Below are 17,368 nucleotides of genomic sequence, written 5' to 3'. Positions count from 1 at the left end.
ACTTTAGCATCATTTTTTAGTGTCAGAAGGACCCTTAATGACTAGGGTCTTCAAGAACATTAGAAAATTCCAGGGCCAACAGCTATTCTGAAAGTGTTTACCTCAAAATTCCCTTAAATGAGAACTGCTACTGTGACAGCTGCATGAATACCAACAATGGTTGTTGATAAGCTTGCACTGGGTCAGGGTTCACCATGATCTTATCTTTTGCAAGATGACTAAGGTGGGAATTGACCATTAATACTGCCTGTGGGTACTGCCCAAGTATCTAATTCACAAGGTTTCTGCAGTGCCCACAACTGCCCACTTCCTGCTGAGTTTGCCATGGAGCCCACTGGTATTCGCTTGCAGTTTTTTTCATTTCCTCTCTTAGGGTGTCCACGTTAAGGATTGTTATGTCTTCTTGGAGAATTGACATCTTTATCATTATGTAATGACCCTCTTCTACCCTGATAACATTTTTGCTATGAGGTCTTCTCTGTCTGAAATTAATTTATCTACTCTTGCTTTCTTCTGATTAGTGTTAGCATGGTATATCTTTTTCTGTCCATTTACTTTTAATATATATATATGTCTTCATATTTAAAGTGGGTTTCTTATAGAAAATGTATGTTTCAATCTTGTGGTTTTTGATCCACTTTGACTATCTTTGTGTTTTGATTGGTGTAATTACGACCATTGATGTCCAAGCTGATAACTGATATAGTTCAATTAGTATCTACCATATTTGTTACTGTGTTCTATTAGTTGCCCTTTTTCTTCGTTCTTATATTGTCTTTTACTTTTTTCTGCCTCTTGTGGTTTTGTGTGTGTGTGTGACAGCAACATTTTTATTTTATTTTATTTTATTTTTGTTGGAGTATAGTTGATTTACAATGTTGTGTTAGTTTCAGGTGTACAGCAAAGTGAATCTGTTATACATATATCCACTCTTTTTTAGGTTCTATTTCCATATAGGCCATTACAGAGTATTGAGTAGAGTTCCCCATGCTATACAGTAGGTCCTTATTAGCTATCTATTTTACGCCTCTTGTTTTTTTTAATTGAGACTTTATGTGATGCTATTTACTCTCCTTTCTTAGCATAACAGTTGTACTTCTTTTTAACTTTTTAAATTGGTCGCCCTAGAGTTTCAATATACTTTCACAATGAATCCAAGTCCACTTTCAAATAACATGATACCACTTCACAGGTAGTGTGAATACCTTAAAATAACAAAATAACCCTAACTAACTCCTTTCTCCTACCCCTTATATCATCTGTCTCTCATTTCACATACATCAGCATACATAAGCATACATATAAACATGACAAGCAAATACATAGTTGCTATTATTATTTTGAACAAATTATTAAATTAGGAATAAGAAAAATAAAATTTTTATTTTAACCTTCACTTATGTCTTTTTTATGCAGTCCTTTCTTTATGCAGATCTGAGGGTTTTTTTTAACCCATATCTATTTTTTACCTATACCTATTTCCCTCTCTCTAAAGAACTTATTTTAACATTTCTTGATAGCTAGGCAGGTCTACTGGCAACAAATTCCCTCAACATTTGTTTGTCTGAGCAAGTTTTAATTTCTCCTTCAGTTTTGAAGGATAATTTCTCAGGGTACAAAATTCTAGGTATTTTTCTTTAAACACTGTAAATATTTCACTCCATTTTCTTCTTGCTTTCATGGTTTCTGAAGAGAAGTGAGATATAATTCTTATCTTTGCTCCTCTATAAGTAAGGTGTTTTTTCCTCTGGACTCTTTCAATATTTTTTATCTTTGATTTTCTGTAATTTGAAAATGATATGCAGAGATGTAGTATTTTGTCATTTATCCTGTTTGGTATTCTCTGAGCTTCCTGGATGTGCAGTTTGGTGTTTAACACTAATTTGGGGGAAATTCTCAGTCATTATTGTTTCAAATATTTCTTCTTTTCTATTTTCTCTTTTTCCTCATTCTGCTATTCCCATTATGTGTATGTTACACCTTTTTGTGGTTGTCCCACAATTACTGGCTATTCTGTTCTGGGTTTTCAGTCTTTTTTTTCTCTTTGTTTTTCAGGTTTGGAGGATTCTATTGACCTGTACTCAAGCTCAGAGATTCTCTTCTCAGCTATGTCCAGTCCACTAATAAGCCCATCAAAGATATTCTTCATTACTGTTATAGTGTTTTTGATCTTTTGCAGTTCTTATACATTCCATCTCTTCCTTACATCATTCATCTGTTCTTGCACGAAATCTATTTTATCCATTAGAGCCCTTAGCATATTCATCATAGATGTTTTAAATTCCCGGTCCAATAATTCCAAACTTTCTGCCATATCTGAGTCTGGTTTTGATGCTTCCTATGTCTCTTCAAACTGTGGTTTTTTGTTTTTTGTTTTTCGTTTTTGTATGTCTTGTAATTTTCCCTTGATAGCCAGACATGTTATACTGGGTAAAAGGAATTGTTGTAAATGAGACTTCAGTAATGTGAGATGTGGGAGGAGGGGAGGTTTCTACAGCCCTATGATTATTAGGTCTCAGTATTTTCGTGAGCCTGTACCTCTGGATTGTGAACTCTACATGTTTCTTAGTTCTCTCCCTCCCTTTAGGTGGGAGAAAATGGCCAGCATGGGCTGGAGTCGAGTACTTCCCTTCTCCTACATGGAAGACTAGTATTTCCCTTCCCCCATGTTGAAATCTAGATCCAGCTCGTGTTGGGTATTTCCATTTCCCCATGTAGGCTAGTCACTGATAAAACCCTAGCATATTAGGCTCTGGTTAAATAGTTTCTACTGTGGGCAGACCTTGTTAAGACGAGGAGAATGCTCTGGCATATTACAAAACGCTTCCTTTTCCTCTCCCCCTGCTGGAAACTTGAGGGGATTTTTCTCCAAGATTCCCTGTGTGGACCTGATAAAGTTCCTGGGGGTAAAACTCATAAAATTATGGGGGCTCCCCTATGACTGGGCCCCCCTGGAGTTTAACTCTCAGAGTTGTTCACACTGAGCCTCCAGCGATTCATCAATTACAGTACAGGTTTCCCTACTCTGGCCCTGGTTTCTGTAGAGGATGCTACTTCTGGGATTCTTCCATAAGTTGGGATTCTCTGTATTTGCCTGTTGGTTTCTCCAATTTTGGTTTGCACTGTGACTTCACTTCTCTGGTGAACCTAAGAAGAGTTATTGATTTTTCAGTTTGCTTAGCTTTTGACTTATTTGTTGTTAGGAAGGGGTGGCAACTTACAAGCTTTCTTGCATGCCAGACTAGAAACTGGAAGTCTGCCATGGTGTATTCTAGAAGAGTATTTTATGGTGGTATGTGGAACTCAAGATAGTGTAGACATGAAAAAGAAGGTGGCTTCATCACTTAGGCCATGTATGCATGAGTGGGGTCTCTACAATCAGAAAATGAATGAAAGAAAAGCAGAAGGGAAAAGGAACTAGATTAGAAATAAGAGATGGAGAGGTGCTTCGGATTGGAAAAATGAATATTAAGGGAGAATCAACATTATCTGTAACTTAAAAAAAATAATAAAATGTGTTATGTATTATTTATATAATACAAAATTAATGCAATTTAGTAAGAAATAGGGAAGGTGAGGAAAGAGAAAAGAAGTAGAAGGAAAAGGAAGAGAGGCAGTTGTATTAAAACTGAACATTGTAAAACACTTTTGGTGGCAGGGTCAGGGTGGGAAACAGTTTGGGGTCAATAAGAACAGTGCAATTACAAAATACTCCACTCACGCATACATGGCCTAAGTGATGAAGCCAGGAATAAAGCCCAGATTTCCTGATTCCTGGCCCTGGGCCTTATGTATTAAATCATGTTGCCTCTGCTGTCAGATAATCATCTTGCATCTGGAACATAAATACAGCCAATTCAAGTATGCATCTTGATCTTATCATGTGGTTAGCAATCCATGCTGTTATTATTGTCAATAGGACTGCATCCCATTAATACCAGTTCACTTTTTTGGCAATAAATCTAGTGGCATAAAGTGCATAAATACAACATAGAATGTGGTCAAAGGAAATCATCCACATTCCAAATACCACAAGACATGAGAGGAAGCTCCCAGGTAGTGCTACTGTGGAGAAACTTCAGGAAGTCAAAGGGAAAAATGGAAAATTTAAGATTTGTTCAGCTTTGGTAACTCTAAATCAGGTGGGATTTTTTTAAGTGTAATGATTTGACTAGAAGTCTATTTTTTTAATTAAATGCCTATCTTTACTATAAGAGGTAATCTTTTACTATCTTCAGTGTGCAAGTGAAGTCCACACAATCCCCAGTTATATTGCTTAGAGTTCCATTTCACATTAGTGGGTATTATATGCCACATACAATGGAGAACTGATGATCAGAATTTGTTATTTGATGTATCATGAGTGATCAGCATCAATGAAAGTTTTGACATGAAATAATAAACTCTATGGCTTGTGTTTCCCCTCCAAACACCTTGGCTCTGTGTTTAAAATGCTAGATTATCTTAAAAACCTAAATTAAAATTTGTATACCCATGTTTATAGCAGCATTATTTACAATAGCAACCCAGTGTCCATGTCGGATGAATGTGTAAACAAAATGTGGTATATACATAAAATGAAACATTACTGAGCCTTAAGAAGCAAGGACATTCTGATACGTGCTCCACGAATGAACCTTGAAGATATTATGTTAAGTGAAATAAGCCAGTCACAAAAGGATGAATATGATATGATTCCACTTACATGAGGTACCTGGAGTAATCAGATTCATAGAGAGAAGATAGAATGGTGTTTTCCAGGGGGTTGGGAAGAGGAGACTGGGGAGTTAGTGTTTAATGGGTTCAGAGTTTCAGTGGGGAAAGATGAAAAACTGGAGATGGATGACAGTAATGGTTGCACAACAATGTGAATGTACTTAATGCCACAAAACTGTACACTTAAAAGTGGTTAAAATGGTAAATTTTGTGTCATGGATACATTACTGCAATTAAAAAAACCCCTAAAGTACATTTTATCAATCGTTTTTAATTTAAATATATAAGCTCTTCAGTTGGCCACAGGAAATTTGATTTAGCTGTTTATTATATTGATATTCATATTACAAATAGTTTCTCAATGGCCACATAGCCTTTGAAGTCTTTTGCTTATGCAAAGGAAACCAGTACTTAATAAATCTTAAAAGAGAAGCTGGGAGCTGGGTCAGAATTCAAATGATATAATCTGGACTACCACATAGCATGCCAATATCAAGGAAGGTGAAATTACTATGATGTAATTTTATAACATAAGGTCTGTTTCTGAGGTTTTTGCCTGGAAATGATATTTTTAAAGTCCCAGTGGGAAGTTTTGGATGTGGTCATCATGAATAGATAGGGTATTTCATCTTCTGGCTCTGGCTAGAAACATCTTGACCTCTTCCCCTCAATGCTCCTTTGAGATGTTTTCTGAATTAAGGAGAGTATTGTTTGGATGAATTTATGTCCTAAAAGCTGATTAGCCAGAAGTAGCTGGATGAGCTAAAAGGGCTCTCAGTTCACAAATCGTGCGAAGATTACCTCTGCTTAGGAGCGCCTGTAGCCATTGGAGCCACCATCAGTCTGGGCTACATATAGACTGAGGAAGACTGACATTATCCTGTGTTTTTGATTCAAGCAAGTGTCCTTGGTAGAGTTTGCTGCCTGAGAGTGTTATGTGAGAAGGAGCTGAAGATCAACACCTCAGGAATTAGAAAACAAGTAGAATCATAGTTCTTAGAACTTAACTGATCTCAAGGAATAATCTGGTGAGGTGAGGCCCTGACTTCACAGATTCATTCATTCAGTCAGTCGTTTGATTATTATTAATCACGTTCTATGTACTGGGCACTGTGCTGGTCCAGCCTAGTGGGGAGACAATGGTTATAATAAAGACCATATAACCAGTTTAAGAGAGGTGTAACATTTTATAAGAATTCAAAGAGAGATCATTTTCGATTGGGGAATTTTGAAAGGGCTTCATGGAAAGGGCCATTGCAATTAGGAGAGAGTGTGAGAAGACTACCCCCAGGAAATCCAATAAGGAAGAATACATGATGTTCATCCAAGTTGTCCGAGGAATGTACCTATGGACTGAAGTAGACAGTAAACCTGGAAGAGGCAGTATGGCTAGAAAGTTAGGCTGGGGACATAGAATTGAAAATTTTTCGGGAATGTACAAAGTTTGTGAAAAGACGAGTGATTAGAGCCGAAGGTGTAGCCAGGTTCTTGTATCAGGGAACTAACCTCGAAAAGGCGTTGTAAATGGATGGTGGCATGGAGAGTTAGTTCATGAAATGGATATTACCCTTTTTTTCTTAAATTAATTTTTATTGGAGTATTGTTGCTTTACAATGTTAAATTAGTTTCTGCTGTACAGCAAACTGAATCAGTTATACATATACATATACCCCCACTTTTTTGGATTTCCTTCCCATTTAGGTCACCACAGAGCATTGAATAGAGTTCCCTGTGCTATACAGTCTGTTCTCATTAGTTATCTATTTTATACATAGTATTAATTGTGTATATATGTCAATCCCAATCTCCCAATTCATCCTACCCCCCTTTCCCCCTTGGTATCCGTATGTTTGTTCTCTACATCTGTGTCTCTATTTCTGCTTTGCAAATAAGAGCATCTTTACCATTTTTCTAGATTCCACATATATGCGTTAATATACGATATTTGTGTATCTCTTTCTGACTTATTTCACTCTGTATGACAGCATCCACATCTCTACAAATGACCCAATTTCATTCCTTTTCATGGCTGAGTAATATTCCATTATATACATGTACCACATCTTCTTTATCCATTACTCTGTTGATGGATATTTAGGTTGCTTCCATGTCCTGACTATTGTAAATAGTGCTGCAATGAACACTGGGGTACATGTGTATTTTTGAATTATGGTTTTCTATGGGTATATGCCCAGTAGTGGGATTGCTGGGGGACATTACTCTTTTGATTCCCTCCTTTCTGTGTCTCAGTCTGACCACTGATGTGAGAATCACATGTTGAACAGACTGACCCTTGCTTTCACAAAAAAAGGCTTTCCTCTAAAACAGAGCTTCCCCAAAATTTTTTTAATGCATCACCCAGGGATCTTGTTAAAATTCAGATTCTGATTCAATAGTCTGGGACAAGGCCCAAGACTCTGCATTTCTGGAAAGCTACCAGGTGCTGCTGCTGTGGCTCATTGGTGAACACACTGAGTAGCCAGGCTTTAAAATCATATCAGCAGAATCAAGTTCTCAGCAACCATCTCAGCCTCATACTCCCTTATAAATTGTTGAAAAGACACAAATTTTGGAGATTGTGCTCATGGGGCACACATTCATTGCTCCTACATGCACAACTGCTCCCTCTTATCATTCCCAACTCAGGATCACTATTGATTAGTGTGTTCTGTTGCAGGAAAATGAATTGGGCTTTGGTAGAAGGGATTAGAGTAGGAAGGGCCTGACCATAGGGGCTACTACTGTCCAGGTAAGAGGTGACACCTGGATACCCTCGATGAGGGATTGCAGAAACACTTATAACATGGGGTACTTAGAAGAGGTGAGATTCACCTGACTTATGGTATGATCCATCTGAGATTTATAACAATTTAAAATATCAAATTAGCTAGCAGACATGAACTACTATGCTAATGAGCCCTCACCACCTGCCTCGTTCCACCTCAGCCTGCAGGTAGCCTGTGAGCAGGCTTGGATCAATTAGTCAATGTAATTGAAGCCAAATATAATTATAAATTTGGGCTGTTAGAGTTTAATTTCACTAAATCACATTATGAAACTGGGGCATTATGAAGGATTACTGAGAAAAGGGAAACAGGCTTGAGTAAAGCTTTCCTAGGAGCTATAATACATGTATTATTTCTTGACCTGATACCCTTAAAAGAAGTGCAGATGCTCTAAATTCCACCATTATTATTGATAAAAATCCCTCTGTCCTGCACACTTAGGTGTTTGTGGTCAAGCAGTTGCTACTGAAAAAGCATAAATGGGCTGTTACACCTGATGGAATGGGCAGCTGGTGGGTAGAAAGGGCGGGAGAAAGAGTCAGAGAGGGTGTCCAGATTTTGATATTGACTCACAAGGAGCCATTAACAGAAATATAGAAGGAAGGCGAAGAAGTCAGAATGGGAGTGACGAGCATAAACTGGATTTTCTTAATTGCTTTCATTACATAAGCAGCACTATGGATCGAATTGTGTCTCCGCCTGACCCCACAAAAAAGACGTTGAAGTCCTAACTCCCAGTAACTGTGAAGGTGACCTTACTTGGAAATAAGGTCTTTGCAGATGATCAAATTAAGATAAGGTCATTATGGTGGGCCATAATCCAATATGGCTTTCTCCCTATAAAAAGGGGAAATTTGTATACAGAGAGAGACAGACACACATAGAGAAAAGGTGATGTGAAGACACAGGGAGAGTGCCATCGACGAGCCAAGGAATGTCTAAGGTTACCAAAAGCCAGGAGAGGGGCAAGGAACAGATGCTCCCTCACAGCTGTTAGAAGAAACAGACCCTGCCCACACCTTGATTTTGAATTTATAGCCTCCAGAACTGTGAGACAATGATTTGTTGCTGTAGTTGTTGTCGTCACTGTTTACTCTTTATTTTTTAACAACTTCATTGGAGTATAATTGCTTCACAATGGTGTGTTAGTTTGTGCTTTATAACATAGTGAATCAGCTACACATATACATATATCCCCATATCCCCTCCCTCTTGTGTCTCACTCCCACCCTCCCTATCCCACCCCTCTAGGTGGTCACAAAGCACCAAGCTGATCTCCCTGTGCTATGAGGCTGCTTCCCAATAGCTATCTATTTTACATTTGGTAGTGTATATAAGTCCATGCCACTCTCTCACTTCGTGCCAGCTTACCCTTCCTCCTTCCCGTGTCCTCAAGTCCACTCTCTATGTCTGCGTCTTTATTCCTGTCCTGCCCCTAAGTTCTTCAGAACCAATTTTTTTTTTAGATTCCATATATATGTGTCAGCATATGGTATTTATTTTTCTCTTTCTGACTTACTTCACTCTGTACGACAGTCTCTAGGTCCATTCACCTCACTACAAATAACTCAATTTCGTTCCTTTTTATGGCTGAGTAATATTCCATTGTATATATGTACCACATCTTCTTTATCCATTCGTCTGTCGATGGGCATTTAGGTGACTTCCATGGCCTGGTTATTGTAATTAGTGCTGCAATGAACATTGGGATGCATGTGTCTTTTTGAACTATGGTTATCTCTGGGTATATGCCCAGTAGTGGGATTGCTGGATCGTATGGTAATTCTATTTTTAGTTTTTTAAGAAACATCCATACTGTTCTCCATAGTGGCTGTATCAATTTACATTCCCACCAACAGTGCAAGAGAGTTCCTTTTTCTCCACACCCTCTCCAGCATGTATTGTTTGTACCTTTTCTGATGATGCCCATTCTAACTGGTGTGAGGTGATACCTCACTGTAGTTTTGATTTGCATTTCTCTAATAATTAGTGATGTTGAGCAGATTTTCATGTGCTTCTTGGCCATCTGTATGTCTTCTTTGGAGAAATGTCTATTTACGTCTTATGCCCATTTTTGGATTGGGTTGTTTGTTTTTTAATACTGAGCTGCATGAGCTGTGTATATATTTTGGAGATTAATCCTTTGTCCGTTGATTCATTTGCAAATATTTTCTCCCATTCTGAGGGTTGCCTTTCTTCTTGTTTATGGTTTCCTTTGCTGTCCAAAAGCTTTTAAGTTTCATTAGGTTGCATTTGTTTATTTTTGTTTTTATTCCCATTACTCTAGGAGGTGGAATAAAAAGGATCTTGCTGTGATTTATGTCAAAGAGTGTTCTTCCTAAGTTTTCCTCTAAGAGGATTATAGTGTCCAGTCTTACATTTAGGCCTCTAATCCATTTTGAGTTTATTTTTGTGTATGCTGTTAGGGAGTGTTCTAATTTCATTCTTTTACATGTACCTGTCCAGTTTTCCCAGCACCACTTATTGAAGAGGCTGTCTTTTCTCCATTGTATATCCTTGCCTTCTTTGTCATAGATTAGTTCACCATAGGTGTGTGGGGGTATCTCTGGGCTTTCTATCTTGTTCCATTGATCTATCTTTCTGTTTTTGTGCCAGTACCATATTGTCTTGATTACTGTAGCTTTATAGTATAGTCTGAAGTCAGGAAGTCTGATTCCTCCAGCTCCGTTTTTTTCCCTCAAGACTGCTTTGGCTATTCGGGGTCTTTTGTGTCTCCCTACAAATTTTAATATTTTTTGTTCTAGTTCTGTAAATAATGCCATTGGTAATTTGATAGGGATTGCATTGAATCTGTAGATTGCTTTGGGTAGTATAGTCATTTTCACAGTGTTGATTCGTCCAATCCAAGAACATGGTATATCTCTCCATCTGTTGGTATCATCTTTTATTTCTTTCATCAGTGTCTTGTAGTTTTCTGCATACAGGTCTTTTGTCTCCTTAGGCAGGTTTATTCCTAGGTATTTTCTTCTTTTTGTTGCAATGGTAAATGGGAGTGTTTCCTTAATTTCTCTTTCAGATTTTTCATCATTAGTGTATAGGAATGCAAGAGATTTCTGTGCATTAATTTTTGTATCCTGCAACTTTACCAAATGCATTGATTAGCTCTAGTAGTTTTCTGGGGGCATCTTCAGGATTCACTATGTATAGTACCATGTCATCTGGAAACAGTGACAGTTTTATTTCTTCTTTTCCAATTTGTATTCCTTTTATTTCTTTTTCTTCTCTGATTGCCGTGGCTAGGACTTCCAAAACTATGTTGAATAATAGTGGTGAGAGTGGACATCCTTGTCTTGTTCCTGATCTTAGAGGAAATGCTTTAAGATTTTCATCATTGAGAATGATGTTTGCTGTGGGTTTCTCATATATGGCCTTTATTATGTTGAGGTAGGTTCCCTATATGCACACTCTCTGGAGAGTTTTTATCATAAATGGGTGTTGAATTTTGTCAAAAGCTTTTTCTGCATCTATTGAGATGATCATATGGTTTTTATTCTCCAACTTGTTAATATGGTGTGTCACATTGATTGATTTGCATTTATTGAAGAATCCTTGCATCCCTGGGATAAATACATGATCATGGTCTATGATCCTTTTTTTTTTTTTTTTTTTTTTGCGGTATGTGGGCCTCTCACTGCTGTGGCCTCCCCCGTTGCGGAGCACAGGCTCCGGACGCACAGGCTCCGGACGCGCAGACTCAGCGGCCATGGCCCACGGGCCCAGCCGCTCCACGGCATATGGGATCCTCCCAGACCGGGGCACGAACCCGTATCCCCTGCATCGGCAGGCGGACTCTCAACCACTTGCGCCACCAGGGAGGCCCATTTTTTTTTTTTTTTTTTTTTTTTTATGATCCTTTTAATGTGTTGTTGGATTCTGTTTGCTGGCATTTTGTTGAGGATTCTTCCATCTATATTCATCAGTGATATTGGTCTGTAATTTTCTTTTTTTGTAGTATCTTTGTCTGGTTTTGGTATCAGGGTGATGGTGGCCTCACAGAATGAGTTTGGGAGTGTTCCTTCCTCTGCAATTTTTTGGAAGAGTTTGAGAGGATGGGTGTTAGCTCTTCTCTAAATGTTTGATAGAATTCACCTGTGAAGCCATCTGCTCCTGGACTTTTGTTTGTTGGAAGATTTTAATCATAGTTTCAATTTCATTACTTATGATTGGTCTGTTCATATTTTCTACTTCTTCTTGGTTCAGTCTTGGAAGGTTATACCTTTCTAAGAATTTGTCCATTTCTTCCAGGTTGTCCACTGAATTGGCATAGTGTTGCTTGCAGTAGTCTCTTAGGATGCTTTGTATTTCTGCCGCATCTGTTGTAACTTCTCCTTTTTCATTTCTAATTTTATTGATTTGAGTCCTCTCCCTCTTTTTCTTGATGAGTCTGGCTAATGGTTTGCAATTTTGTTTATCTTCTCAAAGAACAAGCTTTTAGTTTTATTGATGTTTGCTATTGTTTTCTTTGTTTTTATTTCATTTATTTTTGCTCTAATCTTTATGATTTCTTTCCTTCTACTAACTTTGGGTTTTGTTTGTTCTTCTTTCTCTAGTTCCTTTAGGTGTAAGGTTAGATTGTTTGAAATTTTTCTTGTTTCTTGAGGTAGGCTTGTATAGCTATAAACTTCCCTCTTAGAACTGCTTTTGCTGCATCCCATATGTTTTGGATCGTCATGTTTTCATTGTCATTTGTCTCCAGGTATTTTTTTATTTCCTCTTTGATTTCTTCAGTGATCTCTTGGTTATTTAGTAACGTAGTGTTTATCCTCCATGTGTTTGTGTTTTTCAGTTTTTTCCCTGTAATTGATTTCTAATCTCATAGCGTTGTGGTCAGAAAAGATGCTTGATATGATTTCAAGTTTCTTAAATTTACTGAGGCTTGAGTTGTGACCCAAGATGTGATCTATCCTGGAGAATGTTCCATGCGCACTTGAGAAGAAAGTGTAATCAGTTTTTGAATGGAATGTCCTATAAATATCAATTAAATCTATCTGGTCTGTTGTGTCATTTAAAGCTTCTGTTTCCTTATTTATTTTCATTTTGGATGATCTGTCCATTGGTGTAAGTGAGGTGTTAAAGTCCCCCACTATTATTGTGTTACTGTTGATTTCCTCTTTTATAGCTGTTAGCAGTTGCCTTATGTATTGAGGTGCTCTTATATTGGGTGCATATATATTTATAAATGTTATATCTTCTTCTTGAATTAACCCCTGGTCATTATGTAGTGTCCTTCTTTGTCTCTTGTAACATTCTTTATTTTAAAGTCTATTTTATCTGATATGAATATTGCTACTCCAGTTTTCTTTTGATTTCCATTTGCATGGAATATCTTTTTCCATCCCCTCACTTTCAGCCTGAATGTGTCCCTAGGTCTGAAGTGGGTCTCTTGTAGACAGCATATATATGGGTCTTGTTTTTGTATCCATTCAGCAAGCCTGTGTCTTTTGGTTGGAGCATTTAATCCATTCATGTTTAAGGTAATTTTTTTTTTTTTGCAGTACACGGGCCTCTCACTGTTGTGGCCTCTCCCATTGCGAAGCACAGGCTCTGGATGCGCAGGCTCAGGGGCCATGGCTCACGAGCCCAGCCGCTCCACAGCATGTGGGATCTTCCCGGACCGGGGCATGAACCCGTGTCCCATGCATCGGCAGGCGGACTCTCAACCACTGTGCCACCAGGGAAGCCCTTAAGGTAATTTTTGATATGTATGTTCCTATGACCATTTTCTTAATTGTTTTGAGTTTGTTTTTGTAGGTCCTTTTCTTCTCTTGTGTTTCCCACTTAGAGAAGTTCCTTTAGCATCTGCTGTAGACCTGGTTTGGTGGTGCTGAATTCTCTTAGCTTTTGCTTGTCTGTAAAGCTTTTCATTTCTCTGTCAAATCTGAATGAGATCCTTGCTGGGTAGAGTAATCTTGGTTGTAGGTTCTTCCCTTTCATCACTTTAAGTATATCATGCCACTGCCTTCTGGCTTGTAGAGTTTCTGCTGAGAAATCAGCTGTTAACCTTATGGGAGTTCCCTTGTATGTTATTTGTCATTTTTCCCTTGCTGCTTTTAATAATTTTTCTGTCTTTAGTTTTTGCCAACATGATTACTATGTGTCTTGGCATTTCTCCTTGGGTTTATCCTGGATTCTCTGTGCTTCCTGGACTTGGTGGCTATTTCCTTTCCCATGTTAGTGAAGTTTTTGACTATAATCTCTTCAAATATTTTCTCTGGTCCTTTCTCTCTCTCTTCTCCTTCTGGGACCACTATAATGCAAATGTTGTTGCATTTAATGTTGACGCAGAGGTCTCTAAGGCTGTCTTCATTTCTTTGCATTCTTTTTTCTTTATTCTGTTCCAAAGCAGTGAATTCTACCATTCTGGCTTCCAGGTCACTTATCCGGTCTTCTGCCTCAGTTATCCTGCTATTGATTCCTTCTAGTGTAGTTTTCATTTTAGTCATTGTATTGTTCATCTCTGTTTGTTTGTTCTTAATTCTTATAGGTCTTTGGTAAACATTTCTTGCATCTTCTCGATCTTTGCCTCCATTCTTTTCCTGAGGTCTTGGATCATCTTCGCTATTATTATTCTGAATTCTTTTTCTGGAAGGTTGTCTATCTCCATTTCATTTAGATGTTTTTCTAGGGTTTTATCTTGTTCCTTCATCTGGTACATAGCCCTCTGCCTTTTCATCTTGTCTATCTTTCTGTGAATGTGGTTTTTGTTCCACAGGCTGCAGGATTGCATTTCTTCTTGCTTCTGCTGTCTGCCCTCTGGTGGATGACGCTATCTAAGAGGCTTATCAGGTTGTTTGTTCTTTTGATATTGAGCTGCATGTAAATTTTGGACATTAATCCTTTGTCAGTTGCTTCATTTGCAAATATTTTCTCCCATTCTGAGGGTTGTCTTTTTGTCTTGTTTATGGTTTCCTTTGCTGTCCAAAAGCTTTTAAGTTTCATTAGGTCCCATTTGTTTATTTTTGTTTTTATTTCCATTTCTCTAGGAGATGGGTCAAAAAGGATCTTGCTGTGATGTATGTCATAGAGGATTCTGCCTATGTTTTCCTCTAAGAGTTTGATAGTGTCTGGCCTTACATTTAGGTCTTTAATCCATATTGAGCTTATTTTTGTGTATGGTGTTAGGGAGTGTTCTAGTTTCATTCTTTCACATGTAGCTGTCCAGTTTTCCCAGTGCCACTTATCGAAGAGGCTGTCTTTTCTCCATTGTATATTCTTGCCTCCTTTATCAAACATAACATGACCATACATGCGTGGGTTTATCTCTGGGCTTCCTATCCTGTTCCATTGATCTATATTTCTCTTTTTGTGCCAGTACCATACTGTCTTGATTACTGTAGCTTTGTAGTATAGTCTGAAACCTGGGAGCCTGATTCCTCCAGCTCTGCTTTTCTTTCTCAAGTATGCCTTGGCTATTTGGGGTCTTTTGTGTTTCCATACACAGTGTGAATTTTTTTGTTCTAGTTCTGTGAAAAATGCCATTGGTAGTTTGATAGGGATTGCATTGAATCTAAAGATTGCTTTGGGTAGTATAGTCATTTTCACAGTGTTGATTCTTCCAATTCAAGAACATGATATATCTCTCCATCTGTTTGTATCATCTTTAATTTCTTTCATCAGTGTCTTACAGTTTTCTGCATACAGATTTTTGTCTACTTAGGTAGGATTATTCCTAGGTATGTTCTTCTTTTTGGTGCAATGGTAAATGGGAGTTTTTCCTTAATTTCTCTTTCAGATTTTTCACCATCAGTGTATAGGAATGCAAGAAATTTCTGTGCACTAATTTTGTATCCTGCTACTTTACCAAATTCATTGATGAGCTCTAGTAGTTTTCTGGTAGCATCTTTAGAATTCTCTATGTATAGTACCATATCATCTACAAACAGTGACAGCCTTAGTTCTTCTTTTCCGGTTTGGATTCCTTTTATTTCTTTTTCTTTTCTGGTTGCTGTGGCTTAAACTTCCAAAACCATAGTGAATAATAGTGGTGAGAGTGGACAACCTTGTCTTGTTCTTGATCTTAGAGGAAATGGCTTCAGTTTTTCACCATTGAGAACAATGTTGGCTCTGGGTTTGTCATATATGGCCTTTATTATGTTGAGCTAAGTTCCCTCTATGCTTAATTTCTGGAGGTTTTTTTTTTTTTATCATAAATGGTGTTGAATTTTGTTGAAAGCTTTTTCTGCATTTATTGAGATGATCATATAGTATTTCTTTTTCAATTTGTTAATATCATTTATCATATTGATTGATTCATGTATATTGAAGAATCCTTGCATTCCTGGGATGAACCCCACCTGATCATGGTGTATGATCCTTTTAATGTGATGTTAGATTCTGTTTGCCAGTATTTTGTTGCAGATTTTTGCCTCTATGTTCATCAGTGATATTGGCCTGTAGTTTTCTTTCTTCGTGACATTTTTGTCTGGTTTTGGTATCAGGGAGATGGTGGCCTCATAGAATGAGCTTGGGAATCTTCCTCCCTATGCTATATTTTGGATGATCTTGAGAAGGAAAGGTGTTAGCTCTTCTCTAAATGTTTGATAGAATTTGCCTGTGAAGCCATCTGGTCCTGGGCTTTTGTTTGTTGGAACATTTTAAATCACAGTCTGAATTTCAGTGCTTGTGATTGGTCTGTTTATATTTTCTATTTCTTCCTGGTTCAGTCTTGGAAGGTTGTGCTTTTCTAAGAATTTGTCCATTTCTTCCAGTTTGTCCTTTTTATTGGCATGTACTTGCTTGCAGTAATCTCATGATCCTTTGTATTTCTGCAGTGTCAGTTGTAACTTCTGTTTCATTTCTAATTCTATTGATTTCAGTTCTTCCTTTTTTTCTTGATGGCTCTGGCTAATGGTTTATCAGTTTTGTGTATCTTCTCAAAGAACAAGCTTTTAGTTCTATTGATCTTTGTTATCATTTCCTTCATTTCTTTTTCATTTATTTCTGATCTGATTTTTATGATTTCTTTCCTTCTGCTAACTTTGGGGTTCTTTTGTTCTTCTTTCTCTAATTGCTTTAGGTGAAAGGTTAGGTTGTTTATTTGAGATGTTTCTTGTTTCTTGAGGTAGGATTGTACTGCTATAAACTTCCCTCTTAGAACTGCTTTTGCTGCATCCCATATATTTTGGATTGTCATGCTTTCATTATCATTTGTCTCTAGGTATTTTTTTGATTTCCTCTTTGATTTCTTCAGTGATCTCTTTGTTATTTAGTAGTGTATTGCTTAGCCTCCATGTGTTTGTATATTTTACAGATTTTTTCCTGGAATTGATATCTAGTCTCATAGTGTTGTGGTCGGCAAAGATACTTGATACAATTTCAATTTTCTTAAATTTACCAAGGCTTGATTTGTGACCCAAGATATGATCTCTCCTGGAGAATGTTCCACGAGCACTTTAGAAGAAAGTGTATTCTGTTGTTTTGGGATGGAACGTCCTATAAGTATCAATTAAGTGCATCTTATTTAATGTGTCATTTAAAGCTTGTGTTTCCTTATTTATTTTCATTTTGGATGATCTGTCCATTGGTGAAAGTGGGGTGTTAATGTCCCCTACTATGATTGTGTTACTGTCGATTTCTCCTTTTATGGCTGTTAGCATCTGCCTTATGTATTGAGGTGCTCCTATGTTGGGTGCATAAATATTTACAATTGTTATATCTTCGTCTTGGCTTGATTCCTTGATCATTATGTAGTGTCCTTCTTTGTCTCTTGTAATAGTATTTATTTTAAAGTCTATTTTGTCTGATATGAGAATTGCTACCCCAGCTTTCTTTTGATTTCCATTGGCATGGAATATCTTTTTCCGTCCCCTCACTTTCAGTCTCTATGGGTCCCTAGGTCTGAAGTG

This window comes from Mesoplodon densirostris, chromosome 9, assembly GCF_025265405.1.
Source record: "Mesoplodon densirostris isolate mMesDen1 chromosome 9, mMesDen1 primary haplotype, whole genome shotgun sequence".
NCBI classification, from domain to species: domain Eukaryota; kingdom Metazoa; phylum Chordata; class Mammalia; order Artiodactyla; family Ziphiidae; genus Mesoplodon; species Mesoplodon densirostris.
The sequence above is the reverse complement of the archived record's forward strand: the minus strand, read 5'-3'. Positions refer to the sequence as shown.